At 39.9% G+C, this 21,730-nt stretch overlaps 1 pseudogene; it reads left to right on the plus strand.

The window, feature by feature from the left end:
* The first annotated feature begins 930 nt into the window (after positions 1–930).
* LOC122330382 lies at positions 931–13,199 on the plus strand (annotated as a pseudogene).
* The last annotated feature ends 8,531 nt before the right edge of the window (positions 13,200–21,730 follow it).

Genomic DNA, 21,730 nt, shown 5'->3' on the forward strand with positions numbered 1-21,730 from the left:
AGTTAATGGTTCTCGGAAAGTCTGATGTTTAATATTATATCTTTGCATTATGTCTTAATAGGCTATTTGTCTCAATGCTAATCAAAAATCGAAAGAAAACTTTTTTAATAATTTTTCTAAATAACAATGATACAATAAAAAATTGCTACATTAATAATAATAGTATTTTAAAGAAAATAATAGGAGGAAAATCTGTAATGAAATGCATTTTAAAACCAGCCCTGGTAAATACATAGTACTTATGGGCAGATGGATAAAAACAAGCACGTCCTTACTCTTACTGTATACATTATATATATATAATTACATCAAAAGTAGAAAACGTCTGTCAAAATGTACGTTTTTGCTGGCTTTTTCCACTTGTGATGTTTTTTCCTTAAATAGATTTACACCTTTACATCCTTCACTGTGAAGCTAAACACACAAGTTCTTATCGCAGCAGAAAAGCGTTTCCCTTTTTGGGCTCACAGGATGTTGAAAGACGACGGTCACTCACAATCTAACAGAAAACACTACATACACTCATCTCATTCATCTCTACTTTACACACTATACGTCATCTTACCATCGGTTTTACTTTGGAGGCGATCTCTTCGTGGTTCCATCCTGTTATTTTTCTTTCTTCTTCTGTTTCTTAATGTCCTGGTCAATCTCATAGTAATATGCCAATCTCTGGCCGATATCCACCCTATTTTTCAATGCACAAATAAGATGTTTTCTGTAAAGATTCATTTTCCACTATAGGGAATATCAAAGTACAGTAAACGGTACAAATCACAAACTATTTCAATAGCTAGACATGATACATTTACAACTATTTCACTTAAACGTGTAAACGAAAAAAAGAAAAAGAAAAGAAAATGACAGAAATCCATGTTCAGTGAAGCTCCTCCCACAACAATTCAGCAATAAATGCTGGGATAGTCAGTTCAGTTCAGAAGTGAAGACTAATCATCAGGAAGAGCCGAAATCCACAAAAGGGTTAATAAAAGAAGACAGAGAGAAGATACTGAAGAACAAACAGGTTGGTGTTTATTGCTAAGTCTATGAGAGATCGCTGAGATTAATATTATATAAGCACTTCTCGCTTGCTCTGCAATAACGTAATGATGGGCAGGTGTTATAATAATCTGATTGGTCGTTTTATGGTTCTGCTCCTTCTACAGACGACATAAACATATATAAATACATTTAGAACACTTAGTGATGCTATTGGTTTTTGTGAAATTCAACAAAAAATAACTAATCTGAACCAAATCACGTGCTCTGCCTTTAGCTGAGTTCTTCTGTTACTGAACAATATTAAGAACGTGATGAAATGACTGACTCACAGCGTTCTCTCTGCTTTTATGACAGCTGTACTTTTTATAGAACATTACAATCTAACACTGCTCTTTAAAGCATTAAAATAACTAAATTAAAGTAGATTTGAACTGCTATTAGAAACACGCAGTACCTGACCTGAGCTAAGCAATGAAGACTCTATTACATTTTATTCACTTTTTACAGTAGTCCCTTTACAGTAAGTGCTATCATAAAAAAATGTTTATATTGTTGAATTTAATGAATCTCCTAAAATCAATAAAGACTCTGATTCACATCTCTACCATCGACAAGTCATTCCCAGATCAAAAGATCTGCTTTTACCTCTGAATGTCACATGTTTCCAGACATTAGTACTCAAAGATTTGAGGCTTGACAGAAAATATTTCCTTAGTTCCAGATTTTTAATAATCACTTTTGAGTCTTATTTAAAAAAAGGTTTTATTGCATCTCCATTGAAATGGTTTCACTTTATTAAAATGTCAAAAATACAAAGAAGTACTTTTTTACCTTGAGTTGTGGTGGAGTCTATAATACAAACACTACTATTCTATACTTAGGAGGAAGTTACCAAAGTTCTCCTTAACTACGGTATATATTCAGGAAAATATTCTCTTATTGCATACAAATAAGAATCAAAGTTAGGACTCCTAAACTCTGTTTTGATTTCATCAGCTCAAGCACAATTACTATGCACAAATCAGTGTCACATTGTGCAGGACGAGGCCACGACGGCTGATTGATCTTCATTCTATAGTTTCCATCTTCTGCAAGTTGTTTTCTGTCCTTAATTTTCTCTGTGCTGAAGCAGCTGTAACCTTAAAATCACTCCAAATTCCATTGTGAATGTCACGTTATAGCATTTTAATCATATTTGTGTGTGTATATTAAGTGTTTTTAACTGATAAGCTTGTAACTTTACTTGTCTCCGTTCGCTAGCGCACTGTTTCATCCTTTCATACTTTCGATGCATTTGACTTCCCATACATATACTGTAAAAAAAATCCAGCAGATTTACAGTAAAAATAGACAGCTGTGGATGGCAAAATTTTAACGGTAAAAAATATGGTAACATTTTAGGTTGCAGTTAATTTTTAAGTTTAAATTAAAAAATATTCTATTAAAGAACTAAAATCTGTTTTATATCTTTGAAATGCACTGATAACCACCAAATGAAGGTGTTGATGAGAAACACATGATGAACCAAAGCCGACACAAGCAGCTTTTAAATATGAACATATATAAAACGTGGTCAGTTGTCATTCACACAAACACTAAACACCATCATGTGAGACTCATTAAACTGAAATATGCAATAAACGTCAATTTAACAACGTTACATGTCAATCAATCAATCAATCAATCAATCATTTTATTTATATAGCGCTTTTAACAACACAGGTTGCATCAAAGCACTGAACAGTATAAAGTAGAAGAATACAATGACAGGGATGTATAATGAAGAGAGTGAACAGTTTGTTATTAAATGCAGAGACGGTCTCTGTAATCAATTCAACGATAATCACTAGAAGTTAAGTGTCCCCAACAAAGAAGACAGAGGAACCAAAACCCCATCCGTGTGTAGGCTAGGTTAAAAAGATGTGTCTTTAATCTAGATTTAAACTGGCAGAGTGTGTCTGCCTCCTGAACAGAGTTAGGAGATTGTTCCAGAGTTTAGGTGCTAGATAGGAAAAGCATCTGGCGCCTGCAGTTGATTTTGATATTCTAGGTATTATCAAATGGCCAGAGTTTCGAGAACGCAGCGGACGTGCAGGACTATAATGTCAAAGTAAAAAGTATTGAAGAAATGAACCATTCAGGGCTTTATAGGTAATTAATAAGATTTTAAAATCTATCCAATGTTTGATAGGAGCCAGTGCAGTGTTGACAGAACAGGGCTAATATGATCATACTTCCTAGTTCTAGTAAGGACTCTAGCTGCTGTGTTTTGGACTAGCTGAAGTTTGTTTATCAAGCGTGCAGAACAACCACCCAATAAAGCATTAAAATAATAAAGTCAAATCAAATTATAGTCATTTCAACTACATATAGCTGTACAGTACATAGTGAAATGAGATATTGTTTCTCCAGGACCTGTTGCTACATAAATTCACAACACTATACAAGACAAAAAAACTCACATACTGAGCTAAGACAGTGTCTTAGCCACATAAAATGCAAAGTGTGCAAACTAGTGCAAACAGTGCAAAGACAAAATCAGTGCAAAGAACACAAAATACAACACAACAGTAAAAGTGCAAACAAGGCATATGGAAGAGAAAGTCCATTCAGGTGTGATTGATGAGGAGTCTGATGGCTTGTGGTAAGAAACTATTAAGCAGTAGTTTGTTTGTGAGGGCCAGAATGCTCCGGTACCTCTTTTCAGATGGCAGGAGGGTGGATAATTTGTTTGAAGGATGTGTGGGGTCTTCAAATCCGGTACGGTGCAATTGCCAAACCAGGAAGTGATGCAGCTTCAAAGGACGCTCTCAATGGTTCCTCTATAAAACATAGTTAGGATGGGTGGAGGGAGATGAGCTTTCCTCAGCCTCCTCAGAAAGTATAGGCGTTGCTGTGCTTTGTTGGTGATGGAGCTGATGTTGAGTGACCAGGTAAAGTTATCCGTAAGATGAATACCAAGGAATTTGGTATTCTTGACAGTCTCTACTCTGGATCCGTTGATGGACAGCAGAGAATGGTCACTCTTTGCTCGCTTGAAGTCAACAACCATCTCCTTTTTCTTGTTGACGTTCAGAGATAGATTGTTGGCTCTACACCAAGTTGTGAGCTGCTGCACCTCATCTCTGTATGCTGACTAATTGTTCTTGCGGATGAGACCCACCATGGTCGTGTGTCATCAGCAAACTTGATTATGTGATTGGAGCTGTGCATCGCTGCACAGTCGTGAGTCAGCAAAGTGAACAGCAGTGGACTGAGCACACAGCCCTGAGGAGCTCCTGTGTCCAGTGTGGTGGTGCTGGAGATGCTGTTTCTGATCCGGACTGACTGAGGTCTGCCTGTCAGAAAGTCCAGGATCCAGTTACAGAGAGAGGTGTTCAGGCCCAGCAGGCTCAGCTTCTCTATTAGTTGCTGAGGGATGATGGTGTTGAATGCTGAACTAAAGTCAATGAACAGCATTTGGAAGTAGTTTCCTTTTGAATCCAGGTGTGAGAGGGCGAGATGGAGGGTTGTGGTGATAGCATTGTCCATAGAGTGGTTTGGATGATACGCAAACTGTAGTGGGTCAGTCAAGGTGGTAGCTGTGACTTGATGTGCCTCATGACAAGCCTCTTGAAGCATTTCATCACACTTGGTGTGAGTGCGATGGGATGATAGTCACGGAGGCAGGAAACCACAGACTTCTTAGGCACCTGGACAATCGTTGTTGTTTTGAGGCACCTCAGAATGACAGAGCTGCTCAGAGAGATATTGAAGATATCAGTGAAGACATCAGCTAGCTGCTCTGCACACTCCTTTAGTACTCTGCCTGGAATGTTGTCCGGTCCAGCAGACTTCCGTGGGTTGACTCTATAAAGTGTTTTCCTCACGTCAGCTTTGGTGAAGCAGAGTAACAGATCGTTAGTATGAGGGGTGGACTTCCTCAGCATTGTGTTATTCTGTGCCTCAAAACATCATAGAAGTCATTTAGAGCATTTGGGTGGAGGCGTCACCATCACAGACAGGTGAAGTTGTCTTTAGTTGGTGATCACTTGGATGCCCTGCCACATGCACCGTGAGTCACACCTGTTCTGGAGGTGGCCGTGGATTCTTTTAGCATAAGCACACTTTGGTTCTCTGAAAGCTTGGGACAGTTTGGCCCCCGCTGTTTTAAAAGCCGCCTGGTCCTTTGCTCTGAAGGCAAAGTCTCGCTCCTTCAGGAGAGCACCCATGTTAGCATTCATCCACAGCCTCTGGTTGGAACGTGTGGTGATGGTCTTGGAGACGATCACATCATCTATGCACTTCTCGATGTAGCCAGTCACTGATGATGTGTACTCCTCCAAGTCAATGGAATTGCTGTTGGTTGCAGCCTCCCTAAATATTTCCCAGTCGGTAGAGAGACAGTCCTGAAGAGCAGAGATGGATCCTGCTGGCCAGGTTTTAATCTGTTTCAGAGCTGGTTTAGAGCGTCTGATGAGTGGTCTGTATGTTGGAATCAACATAACAGAGATGTGGTCTGAGTAGTCGAGGTGGGGGCTCACGCCACTCACGCCACCACCCCGAGTCTTACCGCACAGTGCAGCATTTCTGTCAGCACGAAATACAGTTAGCCTGGTTAGCTGAATGGCAGTATCCGGAACTCTATCACTGAGCCACGTTTCCGTGAAGACAAAGACGCAGCAATCCCTATACTCACGGCATGTAGTTTGGTGAAGTCAAATGTAGTCCATCTTATTATCAAGTGAACAGACGTTGGACAGAAAGATGGAGGGGAGTGTTCTAGATTATTATATGTGGGGTTTTTATGTCCAATTATTAGCACCTCTGTTTTTTCAAAATTTAGCATTAAGAAGTTACTCATCATCCAGTTTTTTATATCAACTATGCATTCTGTTAGATTCTCAATTTGGTGTGTATCACCAGGCTGCGCTGAAATATAGAGCTGAGTATCATCAGCATAGCAGTGAAAGCTAACACCATGACTCCTGATAATATCTCCCAGAGGTAACATGTACAGGTTGAAAAGTAACAGTTCTAGCACCGAGTCTTGAGGAACTCCACATTTCACTTTTGAGCGATATGATACCTCCTCATTTAATGCTACAAACTGATAGCGGTCAGATAGGTATGATTTAAACCATGCTAAGGCGCTTCCTCTAATGCCAACATGGTTTTCTAGTCTATCCAAGAGAATGTTGTGATCGATAGTATCGAATGCTGCGCTAAGATCTAATAGCACTAATAACGAGATAAAACCATGATCAGATGATAAAAGCAGTAAGGTCTAAATCCTGATTGGAAATCCTCACAGATACCATTTTCCTTTAAGAATGAATATAGTTGTGAGGATACTACCTTTTTTAGTATCTTTCACAGAAAAGGGAGATTAGAGATTGGTCTGTAATTAACTAAGTCTTTGGGATCAAGATGTGGTTTCTTAATAAGAAATTGAATGTTTTGGGAACATATTAGATTAGATTAGATTCAACTTTATTGTCATTACACATGTACAAGTACAAGGTAACGAAATGCAGTTTAGGTCTCTAACCAGGAGTGCAATAAGCAGCAAGTGCAGGATATAGGTACACATATAAATATAAATTACAAAGATAAATATGTGATAAATATGTACAAATTAAATTACAGATGAGAAGGGGGAATTTACAGTGATTATGTGTAAACAATTTACAGATCGTTATGTACATAAGAAAGAGCAGGATATACAGGATATGTATAGACAATTTTACAAGAGTATGTACAGTGGGTATGTACATACATTTACAAAGATATATACAGTGGAGTGCAATGAATGTTAACAGTGCATTTTTGTATTTTTGTTTTTAATGGGGTGGGTGGGGCAGACATCAGTGGGGGTAGAATTCAGTAGTGAGACAGCTCTGGTAAAAAAAGCTGTTCCTCAGTCTACTTGTTCTAGACAGGGGAATCTGAATCTGCCTGCCGGATGGCAGGAGGGAAAACAGTTTGTGGGCAGGGTGAGAGGAGTCCTTAAGAATACTGCGTGCTCGACGCAAACAGTGTTTCTTCTGGATGTCCTCAATGGATGGAAGTGGAGTTCCTGTGATGCGCTGGGCAGTTTTCACCACCCGCTGCAGTGCCTTACGCTCAGCAACAGAGCAGCTCCCATACCAGACTGTGACACAGTTTGTTAGGATGCTCTCTATTGTACAGCGATAGAAGTTCACCAGGATGGCTGAGGACAGCTGGTTCTTCTTAAGTTTCCTCAGAAAGAATAAACGCTGGTGAGCCTTCTTGACCAGGCTGGAGGTGTTGGTGGTCCAGGACAGATCTTCAGAGATGTGGGTTCCCAGGAACTTGATGCATGAGACAGGCTCCACAGCAATCCCATTAATGTGGATGGGATCATGTGTGCCTCTTCTCACCTTCCTGAAGTCCACAATGAGCTCCTTGGTTTTGGTGGTGTTAAGGAGCAGATTATTGTCTTTGCACCACGTGGCCAGATGCTGGACCTCTTCTCTGTAGGCAGTCTCATCGTTGTTGCTGATGAGACCGATCACCGTAGTGTCATCTGCAAACTTGATGATGGAGTTAGATCCAAACACAGGCCTGCAGTCGTGGGTGAAGAGGGAGTAGAGGAAGGGGCTCAGCACACAGCCTTGTGGTACACCGGTGTTGAGAGTGATAGTGGTGGAACAGATGTGGCCTGACCTAACATGCTGAGGTCTGTTGGTCAGGAAGTCCATAACCCAGTTGCACAGTGAGGTGTTAATGTCCAGATCTCTGAGTTTGGTGATTAACTTAGAGGGTATGACCGTGTTGAATGCTGAACTGAAGTCAACAAACAGCATCCGTATGTAAGTATTTTTATTGTCCAAGTGTGTGAGTACGGAGTGCAGTGCGATGGAGACTGCATCCTCAGTGCTCCTATTGCCTTGATAGGCAAACTGGTGGGGGTCCAGTGTGGAAGGCAGAGAGTCCTTCAGATGTGACAGGACTAGTCGCTCAAAGCACTTCATAACGATGGGTGTGAGTGCTACAGGGCGGTAGTCGTTTAGGCACACTGGGCTAGAGATTTTTGGCACTGGCACAATGGAGGTGGATTTGAAGCATGTTGGTACAGCTGCTTGGGCAAGGGACATGTTGAAAATGTCCGCGAATACCCCAGCGAGCTGCTCTGGCGCATGCTTGTAGTACGCGTCCAGGGATACCGTCTGGTCCAGCAGCCTTGCGCGCGTTGATCCGGCTTAGTGCAGTGTAAACCTCTGAGGAGGTGAGTGTGATGGGTGGGTCGGTTGAGGGGGTGATCTTGGTGACCGTTTCATTATTATCCCTCTCAAAGCGAGCATAAAAGTCATTAAGCTCGTTCAGAAAGAAGACATTAGGTGCTGTGGGGGTGGAGTGGTTGGGCTTGTAATCACTGATGGCCTGGATGCCCTGCCACATGCGAGGGGGTCAGAGTTGGAAAAGTGCTCCTCTAACTTCAGCTTGTAGCAGTACTTGGCCTTTTTGATGCCCCTCTTCAGATTTGCCCTGGAAGTGCTGTAGGCCTGTGCGTCACCTGATCTGAAGGCAGTGTTGCGTGCTTTCAACAGAAGGCGCACCTCCTTGTTCATCCATGGCTTCTGATTTGGGTATGTGGTGATCTGTTTCTGGGTAGTAACACTGTCTATGGTGGTGTTGATGTAATCCAGAACAGAGGAAGTGTAGTGGTCTATATCCGTGTGAGAGCCACAGGTAGCCTGGGAAGCAAACATACTCCAGTCTGTGTGTTGAAACCTGTCCTGGAGTGTGGAGTCAGCCCCGCTGGCCAGACTTTGATGGTCCTCACTGATGGCTTCACACGGTTGATGAGGGGGAGTACTTGGGGTGAGGAACAAAGAAAGGTGATCCGATTGTCCTAGATGGGGAGGGGGTCACAGCATAGGCTTCAGCCATGTTTGTGTATACATGGTCCAAAGTTCTGTTTCCTCTGGTGTGACAGAAAACGTTTTGGTGAAATTTAGGAGGACTGCCTTCTCAAGTTAGAGTGATTAAAATCCCCACGCAACAATAAATGCAGCCTCCGGGTGAGCAGACTGTTGTTTACTGATGGCTGCATGAAGTTCGTTCATAGCAAGCTTGGCATCAGCATTGGGAGGAATATAAGCAGCAGTTATGATGGTGGATGTGAACTCCCGTGGCAGATAAAACGGTCTACTCTTAACCATGAGAAACTCTAGGTTGGCTGAGCAGTGTCTCCCAACGATAACAGAGTTTGTGCACCAAGCATTGTTAATATAAATCCCCGCCTCTGGTCTTACCGGAGTCATCCGCCGTTCTGTCTGCCTGGAATGTGTGGAGACCAGCTATGCTGATAGCATGGTCTGGTATGCTGCTGTTTAGCCATGTTTCAGTGAAGATCATGACATTGCAGTTCTGAAGTTTTTTGTTGTCTCTGATGCGGAGTCGAATCTCGTCCATTTTGTTCGCCAGTGACCGTACATTGGCAAGGAAAATGCTGGGTAAAGAGAGCCGATGTGGTGTTAGCTTTAGCTTAGCTCTTAGCCCTCCGCGCTTCCCGCCTTTGTTTACGATCGCGCCGCCGTCTTCGAGCACTTCCGCCCGGCGAAGAGTGCTCAGCCTCGGTTGTTCTGACGATCTCGGGGCGAGTTGAAGGTTGCCGTTAAACCTGTCTGAAAATGATGAACCAATATCCAAAAGCTCATGTCGGGTGTACGATGTAATTCTGCACGAACAGACCCGAAAAGAGCAGGTAAAATACTGCGAAACTGCAGAAACTGGAGAGACGCTGAGCCTCGCGATGATGTGTACGCCGCCATCTTGGTCTGATATCCTAATGACAATGATGAATTAATAATGTTCAAAATAGGATCTAAGACTTCTGGAAGCAAATCTTTTAATAGTTTAGATGGAACAGGGTCTAACATACATGTTGCTGGTTTAGATGATTTAACAAGTTTGTACAAGTCTTCTCCTAAAATAGAGAAAGAGTATAATTTTTCTTCAGGAGATCTAAAGCTCACTATCTGATGTGAAACTGTAGTTGACGGCTTACAATTTTATCTCTGATGGTATCAATCTTAGAAGTAAAGAAATTCATGAACTCATTGCAGCTATACTCTGTACTCTGAATAAATACCTGGGGTTGTGTTTGTTTTAAAAATAATCAGATCTTGCCATTTTTAATGCTTTTCTGTATGACAGGATACTCTCCCGTCAGGCAATACAAAAATACTTTTAATTTAGTTTTTCTCCACCTGCGCTCCATTTTCCAGGCTGCTCTCTTTAGGGTGCGTGTGTTGTCATTATACCATGGAGTCAGATTTTTTCTTTCATCTTTCTTAAGTGTAAAGGAAAAGACTAAACATCTGCAAACCCTGCATCTGTTTATTAATACATTTTGGAGCACTTCATGCTTCTTTCTTCCATACCACCTCAGCAGTGCCACAAACTCCCCACAATCACCTTCAAGCCAAAGGAGCCTCTACAAAGTATTGAGTAAATGTACAATAAATAAACATACTTTCCAGAAGGCCAACAATTCACTAAATCTTTTTTTTATTGGTCTTATGAAGTGCTCTAATTTGTTGAGATAATAATTGGTGGGTTTTTATTAAATGTGAGCCAAAATCATCACAATTAAAAGTAAAGATTTAAAGTACTTTATTTAATGCACCTGTTGAATGTGTAATGCAAACATATTGCACAGCCTTTCAATATATGAAAGTATCTAAATATGAATAATAATCATAAAATTAATTTGTAATTCATACTACTAATACTACTAATAGTTTTGACATAAATATAGTATATAGACACATTTCTTATAAAATATACATTGTGCAGCTTTCCAGAGGTCACCCTTTCCTCACATTGATTTTTACACAGCACATCACCCTGGACTACATTTCCCATCTGCCACTGCACTAATCACACACTCACTGATTGCACACAGCTGTAATCAATCACATACCCTACATAAGCCATGAGTTTCCTCCTGCTCACCTCCATGTATCATTTTCATTTATCACTCTCCTAGTGATCACTACTTTATGTAGCCTTTCCATATTTTCTGAGTCTAAATCTAATTTTTCAAGTTTGTAGAATGCTTCATTTGTGTCCAGATCCTGGTTTATTGTGTCTCATCTGTCGGCAGCCTGCCCTGGATTTATTGTTGGTTTTGATTAACCCTTGTTTACTTTACTACATCCAATCAATTAGAAGTAGAAAAAACAAGCCACGCCCTCTGTTTTCCTCATTCAGTGATTCTCTGAAAGTATGTCACAATACAAATCTTTCTATTCACACAGACTTTAACTTTTTATTTTTAAAATGATGAGTCTGTGAGTCTTCCTACTACAAATATTGCATATTAAAATAAAATAAAAGATACAATAAACATAAAACATAAATACTTGCTTATGAATATATGATGAGGATTAATATAAATATAAATCATTAATCATACATTAATACATGGATATGAAAATGAAGGGAAATATAACAAAATTGATTATTTGGATACATCACTGATGGCTATAAAGCTTAGATAAAGTTGTTGTAAAAGATCTTTAAAGCTTTTGAATAGTCAAGATGAAGAGTAGCAAATAATAAGAGACAGTTTCTATGAGTACTGGGTATATTTTTCTTTAAACTAAATGTATGTTAGATAATTGTGTAGTTGATTAAACATATTTACTAAGTTCTCTTTATGGAAACGTGATATTATTTAAAAAAAAACTTTAAACAACAAAACTGTATACAAATTGCCTACTTTCTGCTGTTATGTCTGCTGTTCATCTCTTTTTTTTAAGTGACTTTCTGAACATTTTTTTCTTTAATTTCAGAGTTGAAGAAAAATGCGGAGAATTAAAACTTGATGTTGATGATAAAGTTGATGATAAAACTCTTATTGAAATGAGTTGCCCCCAGACCAAACAGAAATACTTGAAAAGCAAAGCAAAGAAATCTTTCACCTGCACTCAGTGTGGAAAGACTTTTACAAACAAACAACATCTTGAGTGTCACGTGAGAGTTCATACTGGAGAGAAACCGTTCACATGTGATCAGTGCGGGAAGAGTTTCACACAAAAAGCACACCTTACAGGACATATGTTAATTCATACTGGAGAGAAACCATTTACTTGTGATCAGTGCTGGAAGAGTTTCTCATACTCATCAAACCTTAAGGATCACATGAACATCCACACTAGAGAGAAACTGTACACATGTGATCAATGCGGAAAACATTTTTGAGGGATTCTCACCTGAAGCAGCACCTGAGAGTTCATACAGAGGAGAAACCACATTCATGTCATTTGTGTGGAAAGAGTTTTTCTCGTCCAGAACATTTAAAAGTGCATCAGAAAACACATACTGGTGTGAAAGGCTACATGTGCTTTGAGTGTGAGAAGTCTTTTACTACAGCAAGCAATTTAAAAAAGCATGAGGATTCACACCGAGAGAAACCTTACAAGTGTTCCCACTGTGACAAGAGATTTAGTGTGTCAACAGGTCTGAAAACACATGAGAGGACTCACACTGGAGAGAAACCTTATGAGTGTTCACACTGTGACAAGAGATTTAATCAGTTATCACATTTAAAAACACATGAGAGGACTCACACTGGAGAGAAACCTTACGAGTGTTTACACTGTGACAAAAAATTCAGTGTGTCATCAAGTCTGAAAACTCACAAGAGGATTCACACCGGAGAGAAACCGTATCACTGCTCTGCTTGTGGAAAGAGCTTCAATCAATCTTCTCATCTACACATTCATACAAAAAACTATCACAGTGATTAGATCATCTTCAGATCAAGCTCTTTCAGGTCTGATGGACATCTTCTTCAAATGTGAAGCAATAACGCTAGCCTGCTATACGTCACTTTGCTTCGTAGACAGAGTCTGGAAAGGCATAACTGACAAGCGTCTGAAGTTTAAACTCATAGGTGTACCCGTAAGCCAATTACATAACATTATGCGCCGACTCAAACTTCTGCTATAAACAGAAGTATGCGTGGAAAACAAAACAAATACTGAATACTGCAATTTAATTGCAAGATTACAGCATGAAATGGAAATATTCAAGGACTGGAAAAGAAAAGAAGACACTGACCTTTCTGTTACTGATTGGTAACAGTTGATAAATTAAACTTTTCCCAAACCTGTCGGGAGTAGGACCACAATATCAACTGGCAAATACTGGGAATCTCCTCCACAACAGAGCAAACAGCATCCCATGTCTCGATGTCTGCAGTTGTTTTAGATTTCCTGTCGTGAACTACTAAATCCGTGCATAGCGCCTACTTCATGGCTTGGCCCCGAACATATCAGCTGCCTCAGGAGTCCCACAAACCAACCAGTCATAGTCGTAGTTCATTCGGACTCAATGTCTCCCTCAGGCTCCTGTCAAAGCTCTGCCGGAGGTGGAAGTTAAAGACCTCTCTGACAGGGGGCTCTTCCAAATGTTCCCAACAGACCCTCACAGTATGTTTGGGCCTGCCGAGTCTGTCCAGCTTCCACTCCCACCAGCGGATCCAACTAACCCTCTATTCACCCAATTGTCTAAGATGTAAGGGTCCCCTTTTCCTGCAGAACGTAATCCAAATTTTATCTGACTCAATCATTAATTAACTATAATATTTCCTATTTTCAACTTGTCGTTCGTTAGGAGTCTGGGTCGCTTAGAGACCTTGTTTGGCCAGAACAGACTCACAACACATCAGGTCTAGTCCAGGTCTTAGTCAGAGGCTACCCCGTAGATCACTTACCTTAATGCAGCTATCTCCTCGATAGACTCAAAAGATTAATTTTTATGCTCCTAAGTTATAGCATGTTAAGCCAGTTTGGTGGCCAGAAGTCAAGATCTCAAAATGTGCCCCCAGATCGATGATCTGACTCACCCTAGCACGCCAACAATGAGGAAAACCTCAGAAGTCACTAACCTACTAGAAAAGTTATTATTTCAGACAATATTATAAGTTAACCAAGATTAATGTTTATTTTGCCAGGCAAGAATAGGTTCCAAATTGGTATAATTCACAAATATTTTCACAACTGATCAGCAGTACAAAAATAGCACAAAACAAAATAAAACAAACTTAAATGGTCAGTATACCTGATCTTTAAAAAGTACATAGTGTGGGGTATAAGGACACACACCACACCACGGGCTGATCTGGCTACAGAATCACTCCTTGTTGTGTTTTGTCACTTTCCTTATATACTCAGACCAGACAAAGAGATACCAAATGTAGCTGTAAAACCTTTTGGTGTTTAGGTTCCTGTTCTCCAGTGTCACACCTGGCTGGAACACGTTCAGAGACCCAAAAGGAGGACACACCTTCTTCTCAACAGAACACAGTTCTACCAAGTTCTTAATCTTCTACATAATAAAAGTGATTACTGTGCAATTGAGACCAGTTTACCAATCACACTGAGACCTTTCAAATGAGACCAAATATGAGAGTGAAGAACAATAGGTTCATAAGACACATGACATATAATGCCTTATTCTCAATGAACCTTAAACCAAGTCTTTTAGGCAGAAGGAGGGGAAGCAGCCTCTCCAGCTGTAACTAGCAACACCCAGCAGAAAGACTGAGTCTCCGTTTGGAGCACGTTCAACAGAGACCTCCCACTTTTCCCTCCCAGAGACCCCAGTAAGGCCAGATACTATGGACCGGCCCCTTACGGTCCCTCACACAGGTGGTGAGCCCACGGGAGGTTGGCCCCACATTGCTCTTTTTCGGGCTGATCCGGCTGGGTCCCATGACATTTCTGTCATGATGATTCTGAATGTGATAAAAGGTGATTAACAAGTTGTTTATTATTATTAAGTCTCTTTCTGGTTCACACTGCATTGGTTAATGCTTATGGTGATGAACAAATGACACATTCAAGAACAAGTTTTTCATTACTACAGTTTGAAAATACACCAGAAAGTTCACATTGGCGTGAGAGAGTACATGTACTTTTACTGTATGAAGACTTTTACAACAGCACAGTGTTTAAAACTGCATGAGAGCATCCACACTGGAGAGAAACCATACCTACCATACCTCCATACTTTATATTATGTTCAATATGTTTAATAAGCAGGATTGCAAAAGTCGTAATATCATTAAAACATTAGTAGAAGAGAGGTGTATCTGATCAGTTTTCACTTTTACTTTGCTTGTTTCTGTATTTTCTGATTAAATGCTGATCAAGTGGAATTATTGATTTATTGTTACCTTTTTTATGAATACATCTTCTTCCATTTTATTAACAGTTTTTGTCAAGAAAAAGTAACTTCATATTTTCTCAATCTATATACCTCACGTATCCAGCTAGATTGTGTCTGGTAGTGGCGTCTGAAGCAAACAACACTAAAGATTCCAGTGACATGCAAAGACACAACAGAATCAATCAAATATTACAGTAAATCAAACGCATGTGCGGACCAGCTCTTTCTGGAAGTGCACTCACAATTAAATATTTTACAATGTTATTTATAATTATTGAACCTTTTTAACATTATTAAATGTATATATTGACTGACACCATTTTTGTTATGGAATATGCTTGTTGGTTTGCATCAGACTCACATTTTTAATCTACTTATTTTTTTTACATTTCTTTAATGGGTAAATCCACCCCAAAATGAAAATTCTGTCATTATTCTCTTACCCGCATGTTGTTTCAAACCCGTAAAAGCACAAATTAAGATTTTTTTTAGATGAAATCATTTTAAGAGCATATTAAGATTCTTGGAGGATGAAATGGTTTGGATATGTTGTTAAACAAAAAAACAATAAATAAAGAAGAGATAACACAAACATAAAAAGATAATAAAAAGAGAGAAAGGACAATAAAAATATAAACTAGGGCTGGTAACCAATTATTTTTTTTTATTAATTACACGAGGTGGCAATGAATTAATCGCACATCAAATTTTTCACAGTTGTCATTTTGGGTTACCTTTAATTATTTCATTAATTATTTTGGTATTACTATGGAAATAATAAAATGTTTTCTATTAAATGATACTCTAAATAAAGAACTAAAACTGCCAGTAGGTGGTCGTAAAAGTGTTCATGATTAAGTCATCAAGTTATTTTTTGATTGGTTCCCGGTCAGAACAGATCTGCTTGGTCTTCATATTCTTGATTGCACAACTGACCAAAACAAAGAACACTACATGATGTTAGGTTCTCACTTTCTGAGGTGTTGTATAAAGCTCACTGCACTCAACAGCAGACTTGAAACCTGCTGATGACCTCCAACATTTAACATGGTCTTGTGTGGAATGGGTTTCCTGAAATCTGCACATGAACGAGAACACGGCAGCAGAAGTAAGTCAATAAAGTATTAAGATACGAGGCTTATTTATGATAGAGACTTATTAGATATAACTCAGGCCGCATGCATGACATGTATAAGATAGAAATGAACCGGTGGTCATGAATATCAGATCTGGGTCTGAGCTGCAGATTAAAAGGTTAATATGCAATTACATTATTTCAGAACACCTATTAATTTTTATGATTATGATTATTATTAGAATTAGTATTTAAATAGTATTATTTAAACACAATTTTGGTATGCTTTTTGCATGAATTCAGAAAGATAAATGGTCCCCTTTAAAGTTTTATCTCATTGGACGCATTCCTTTAATCAAGATGGTGGTCGTTTAATTAATAAAGCAAGATAAAACATTTAATTACAATTGATTTTTTGTACAAAAGTGTTTTATTGGCAGGATTGACCAACAGACGTATCAAATCTCAAACCGCTTCAGTCCCGGCTTCACAATAAAATCTAAAGTTTCAAGAGTCACATTTACTGGTTTGTGAACACAGGATGTGGTCTGCTTCGGTTTCACTTTGCAGAAACTGGACGATGTGTTCGTAGTTCCTGCACACTGTTCTGGGGTTTGCACAAATCGAAAAAAAAAAACGGATTAATGCCAAACCTTTGAAACCCTTGAAGCGCTGGTTTAGGAGAGTAAACGTTAACTGAGTCACTGAACATCACTCAACCCCTTTGACTTCAACTGATGATTCTTCACAAAAGACCTTTTGTGTGTTTCACTGTAAAGCAGTCAGTAAACATCATTAAAAAGTGTAAAACAGCAAACAGTGTGTGTGTGTGTGAGAGTGTGTGTGAGTGTGTGTGTGTGTGTGTGTGTGTGTGTGTGTGTGTGTGTGAGTGTGTGTGAGTGTGTGTGTGTGTGTGTGTGTGTGTGAGTGTGTGTGTGTGTGTGTGTGTGTGTGTGTGTGTGTGTGAGTTTGTGTGAGTGTGTGTGTGTGAGTGTGTGTGTGTGTGTGTGTGTGTGTGTGTGTGTGTGAGTGAGTGTGTGTGTGTGTGTGTGTGTGTGTGTGTGTGTGTGTGTGTGTGTGTGTGTGTGTGTGTGTGTGTGTGTGTGTGTGTGTGTGTGTGTGTGTGTGTGTGTGTGTGTGTGTGTGTGTGTGTGTGTGTGTGTGTGTGTGTGTGTGTGTGTGTGTGTGTGTGTGTGTGTGTGTGTGTGTGTGTGTGTGTGTGTGTGTGTGTGTGTGTGTGTGTGAGTGTGTGTGTGTGTGAGTGTGTGTGTGTGTGTGTGTGTGTGTGTGTGTGTGTGTGTGTGTGTGTGTGTGTGTGTGTGTGTGTGTGTGTGTGTGTGTGTGTGTGTGTGTGTGTGTGTGTGTGTGTGTGTGAGTGTGTGTGTGTGTGTGTGTGTGTGTGTGTGTGTGTGTGTGAGTGTGTGTGTGTGTGTGTGTGTGTGTGTGTGAGTGTGTGTGTGTGTGTGTGTGTGTGTGTGTGTGTGTGTGTGTGTGTGTGTGTGTGTGTGAGTGTGTGTGTGTGTGTGTGTGTGTGTGTGTGTGTGTGTGTGTGTGTGTGTGTGTGTGTGTGTGTGTGTGTGTGTGTGTGTGTGTGTGTGTGTGTGTGTGTGTGTGTGTGTGTGAGTGTGTGTGTGTGTGAGTGTGTGTGTGTGTGTGTGTGTGTGTGTGTGTGTGTGTGTGTGTGTGTGTGTGTGTGTGTGTGTGTGTGTGTGTGTGTGTGTGTGTGTGTGTGTGTGTGTGAGTGTGTGTGTGTGAGTGTGTGTGTGTGTGAGTGTGTGTGTGGCAGTAGCTCTGAAAGGAGAGATGTGGTAGCGTGCAGACAGTTCGCGCTGATTTTCAGACATGACCGAGTTGTGAAAACGGTGGTTTATGAGACAGCGAGATGTTTTTTTGGTTAACCGTGTGTAAGGGGAAGCACTGACACAGATGCTGCTAGTTATCCATAGACAGACAATTACTGCTTGATTATTAGTTTACTAAAAAAACGCCCATTTCCGTAACATCTTTAGACGTGACACTCAGGGCAGGAGGTTAGAAACAATACTTGTGACTCAAATGTAGCTAAATAGCTATGAAACACGCACCACACCCCAGCACTTCTGTCAGGAAACACTTCATCCAAACACTTCTCCTCAAGAGTCACGCTTGCATTCTGTGTCTGAAGTACAACAGAGGAACGAACGAAATCCAAGTAACATGGGCACCCACATAAAAAAAGAGAGAGAGAGAAAGATCACATGACCATGTCCACGTATTTGTACCAGAAAAAAAACAGAGACACAGTTAAACCTCAGCTAATGTAACCATCAGTGTTTACTGCCTTTAAATAAAGCAACACGCAGCATATCTGACAGAGTTGAATGATGATTAAAACAAAATGTTAGGAAAAGTTATTTAAAAAGATGTTGAATTAGTGATCAGTTGGTTTGTGATCGATTAGTCAGGCCTCACTGAACACGCGGGACATCTTTAGCTTTGAGTATAGTTCTCACGTAATGGCGAGAGGCTACGTATTCGTTGATTAGCGCTACGTATTTAGCATACCTGCTTATAATTAATTTTGTATGTTTATTTAGGGTTGTTTGATTCGGGGGGAAATGTGAATATGTTGAGAAATGTAACACATGTAATGTGAAAATCAAAGAAACTTTGATACATCTGTGCATTTCCCCGTTAAGACATCAAAAAGATAGCGTTCACGTATTCAGAATTGTTTGTGCTAGTTTGTATCACTGTATCTATTTAAATATATATTTGTATACATATATATTTTTTTAAATATCTTTATAGTTTATAAAATGGCCAAATCTTTAATTACTAATTGATGGGATTGATTATAAAAGTGTGAACAAGGGTACATTCATATAGGTTGACAATTATTGAACGTCTGTGTAAAAAAGATGTTTATTGTAAATTGTTTAAAAAAAGATTCTGGATAAAGTTGGCAGTGGAGGAACATCAGAGTGTGACTGCTTCTCTCTCCCTGTTTTCAGGGTCCCACACATAACATTGATGTTTCTTTCTGTTTGATTCACTCACGTGTTGTCTCGATGGATGACACGAATGAGTCCCTTTTTCCTCAAACACCTGAAAATACAATCTGATTACATCTTATATGCATTACATTCTATTATATCACATTTATATTCAAAGGATTTCACTTTTTTACACTAAGTGCAAATAGCAATGAAATATTGTTACACTTTTTGAAAATAACATTATTTAAGTGCAAATAGCATTTTCTGCTCTGCTACTTACTGCAAGTGACAGTATTGAAGTACGTTATAAAACAGAACGCAACAAAAAGTGCAAATGTTATTTCACGAGTTCGCACTTACATGTAATTTAATCATGGTAACAGAAAAAGTAAGCGTGTTCGGCGTGCTGTCAGGGAGAGGGCTCAGAACTCAGCAGACTACCGAGTCCAGAGTTTTTTCCTCTTGTCCGTGATAAGTGGACATGGCTCTGCGTCCGGCCCGATCCTTGAGTGCCCCCCCAAAAAAGCCAATTAAGACAGCAGCCAAAAACACGCGTAGGCGGCCCCCCAAAAAGCTATAGACAGTAGTGCTGCTTAACTAAAAATGGAGGACGAGGATGGATATGTTGGTTGAAATTGGAATGATATTAGGATGATGTTATGTAGGTATGGGAGTATGGGCATGGAATGTGTGTGACTGAAGTATGATGGAGGGGTTGTAGGTTCAGCTCCAGCTTTTGTGGTCTTCTGTTAAAGGCAGTGGGTGCAAGTCAGTGTCTCTAGCGGGAGCGGTCCATGGCGGTGGGTGCAATGCTCCTGCTTGGGATGGCCACTGCGGTGGCAGATTTTATATACGGTCATCTACAGCGGGAGTGGTCCACGGCGGTGGGTGCAATGCTCCAGCTTTGCAGTCTGCTGCTAAGGCAGTGGGTGTGTATTAGCATCTCTAGCGGAGCGGTGCTTGTGTTGGCCAATGCGTGGGCAGATTTTGTATATGGCCGTCTACAGGATTTTATATGTGGTCATTTACAGCGAGGGCTGGCCATTGTAGTGGGAGTGGTATCCTGCCTTGGGTGGTAGGTATGGAGCAGAAGAAAATGCTGACTTGTATGAAGAAAGAATTGTATGGAGGATCAGTGTCCTCGATTTCAGAGGTTCCTGGAGATTGGTCCTGTTCGACATGCTGAATATCATGCTATGAACGAGATGTCGAGGTAAGAGGCTTGTGTGAATTTATAGGACGCTTCTCTTGCTCTGGTTGGATAATTGCGTGATTAGGAAACGAGAAGCCAGCCGTGCCAATTATCAGCGCGCGCTCCTCCCGAAATTTGTTTATAGCTAAACATCATTTTAATTTCAATTATTAAATAAATGTCATGGTTGACACCTTTATTGGGACAATAAAGCCCTCCCTAAAACTAACCAATACTTTATTTTCAACTTTTTGATTATTTCTTTCGTTACATAAATGCTTTTATGTGATTTTTAAAATTTGAAATTCGAAACTATGCTGATTGCGTCAAAATACAATCACCATACGTTTTACCAACTTTGCCACTGAAACTGATATCAAGAAATCATCTTTTTGTTCTGATGACTATCCAGATGTTGGTAGGCGGAGCTAGTGTAAATACACACTTTCGATAAGGTGGGCTACTTGCACTAAGTGTATTTTAAAGTTGAGATATAAAATTAATAAAATTGGAAGATGCTAAAATGAATGAATGATTCATAATGACAGTCTAGACTCACCTGAAGATCCTTTTCCTCAGACAGAAACAAATCAAAACCAGAGGAACAATGACAATAAGAGCAGAAATCCACCAGTACTGATCTACACATGAGAGAGAATAAATCAACTGAATACGTGATCTGATGAAAACAGCTGATCGGTAAAAATAACAAATCCTGAAGCACAGAAGAACAGAGGTTTACCTGGAGTCACTTCATTCAGAACCTCTTTAAAAGATGACACAAACATGAGTGAACATGAGAGGAAAGACTGGACGTGTATTGAGTGTTTTATTATTAAATAATCAGACGTTTATCAGCTGAAACTCACCTGAGTTTGGAATCACTGCAGTTTCGTTCCTCACTGAAAAACAGATTCAGAATCATCATGATTCACTTGAAGATTCACACAAGATTCGGTTTGATCTGAATCAGGACACACTCTCACCTCTGAACGAGCTCACGTGACTGAAATGAGTCTGAAACAAAGGGAAGAAGCGTTAGAGCGGCGTTTATAATAAAACATGAATAATGTTGAGAGAGATTGAGTCGATTTACTCCATCAGCAGAATCACAGATGATCTCATGATTCAGATTCACACAGAGAGAAGAGACGAGACGATCAGACGAGACGGAAATAACAGGAGAGATCAGTTTCTGGGGATCTGATGGATCTGCTACCTTCAGTCCATCCTGATCAAATAAAACAGAGAATCATATGAGTGTGTGTGTGTGTGTGTGTGAGTGTGTGTGTG

The sequence above is a fragment of the Puntigrus tetrazona genome, chromosome 3 (assembly GCF_018831695.1).
Source record: "Puntigrus tetrazona isolate hp1 chromosome 3, ASM1883169v1, whole genome shotgun sequence".
Lineage (NCBI taxonomy): Eukaryota > Metazoa > Chordata > Actinopteri > Cypriniformes > Cyprinidae > Puntigrus > Puntigrus tetrazona.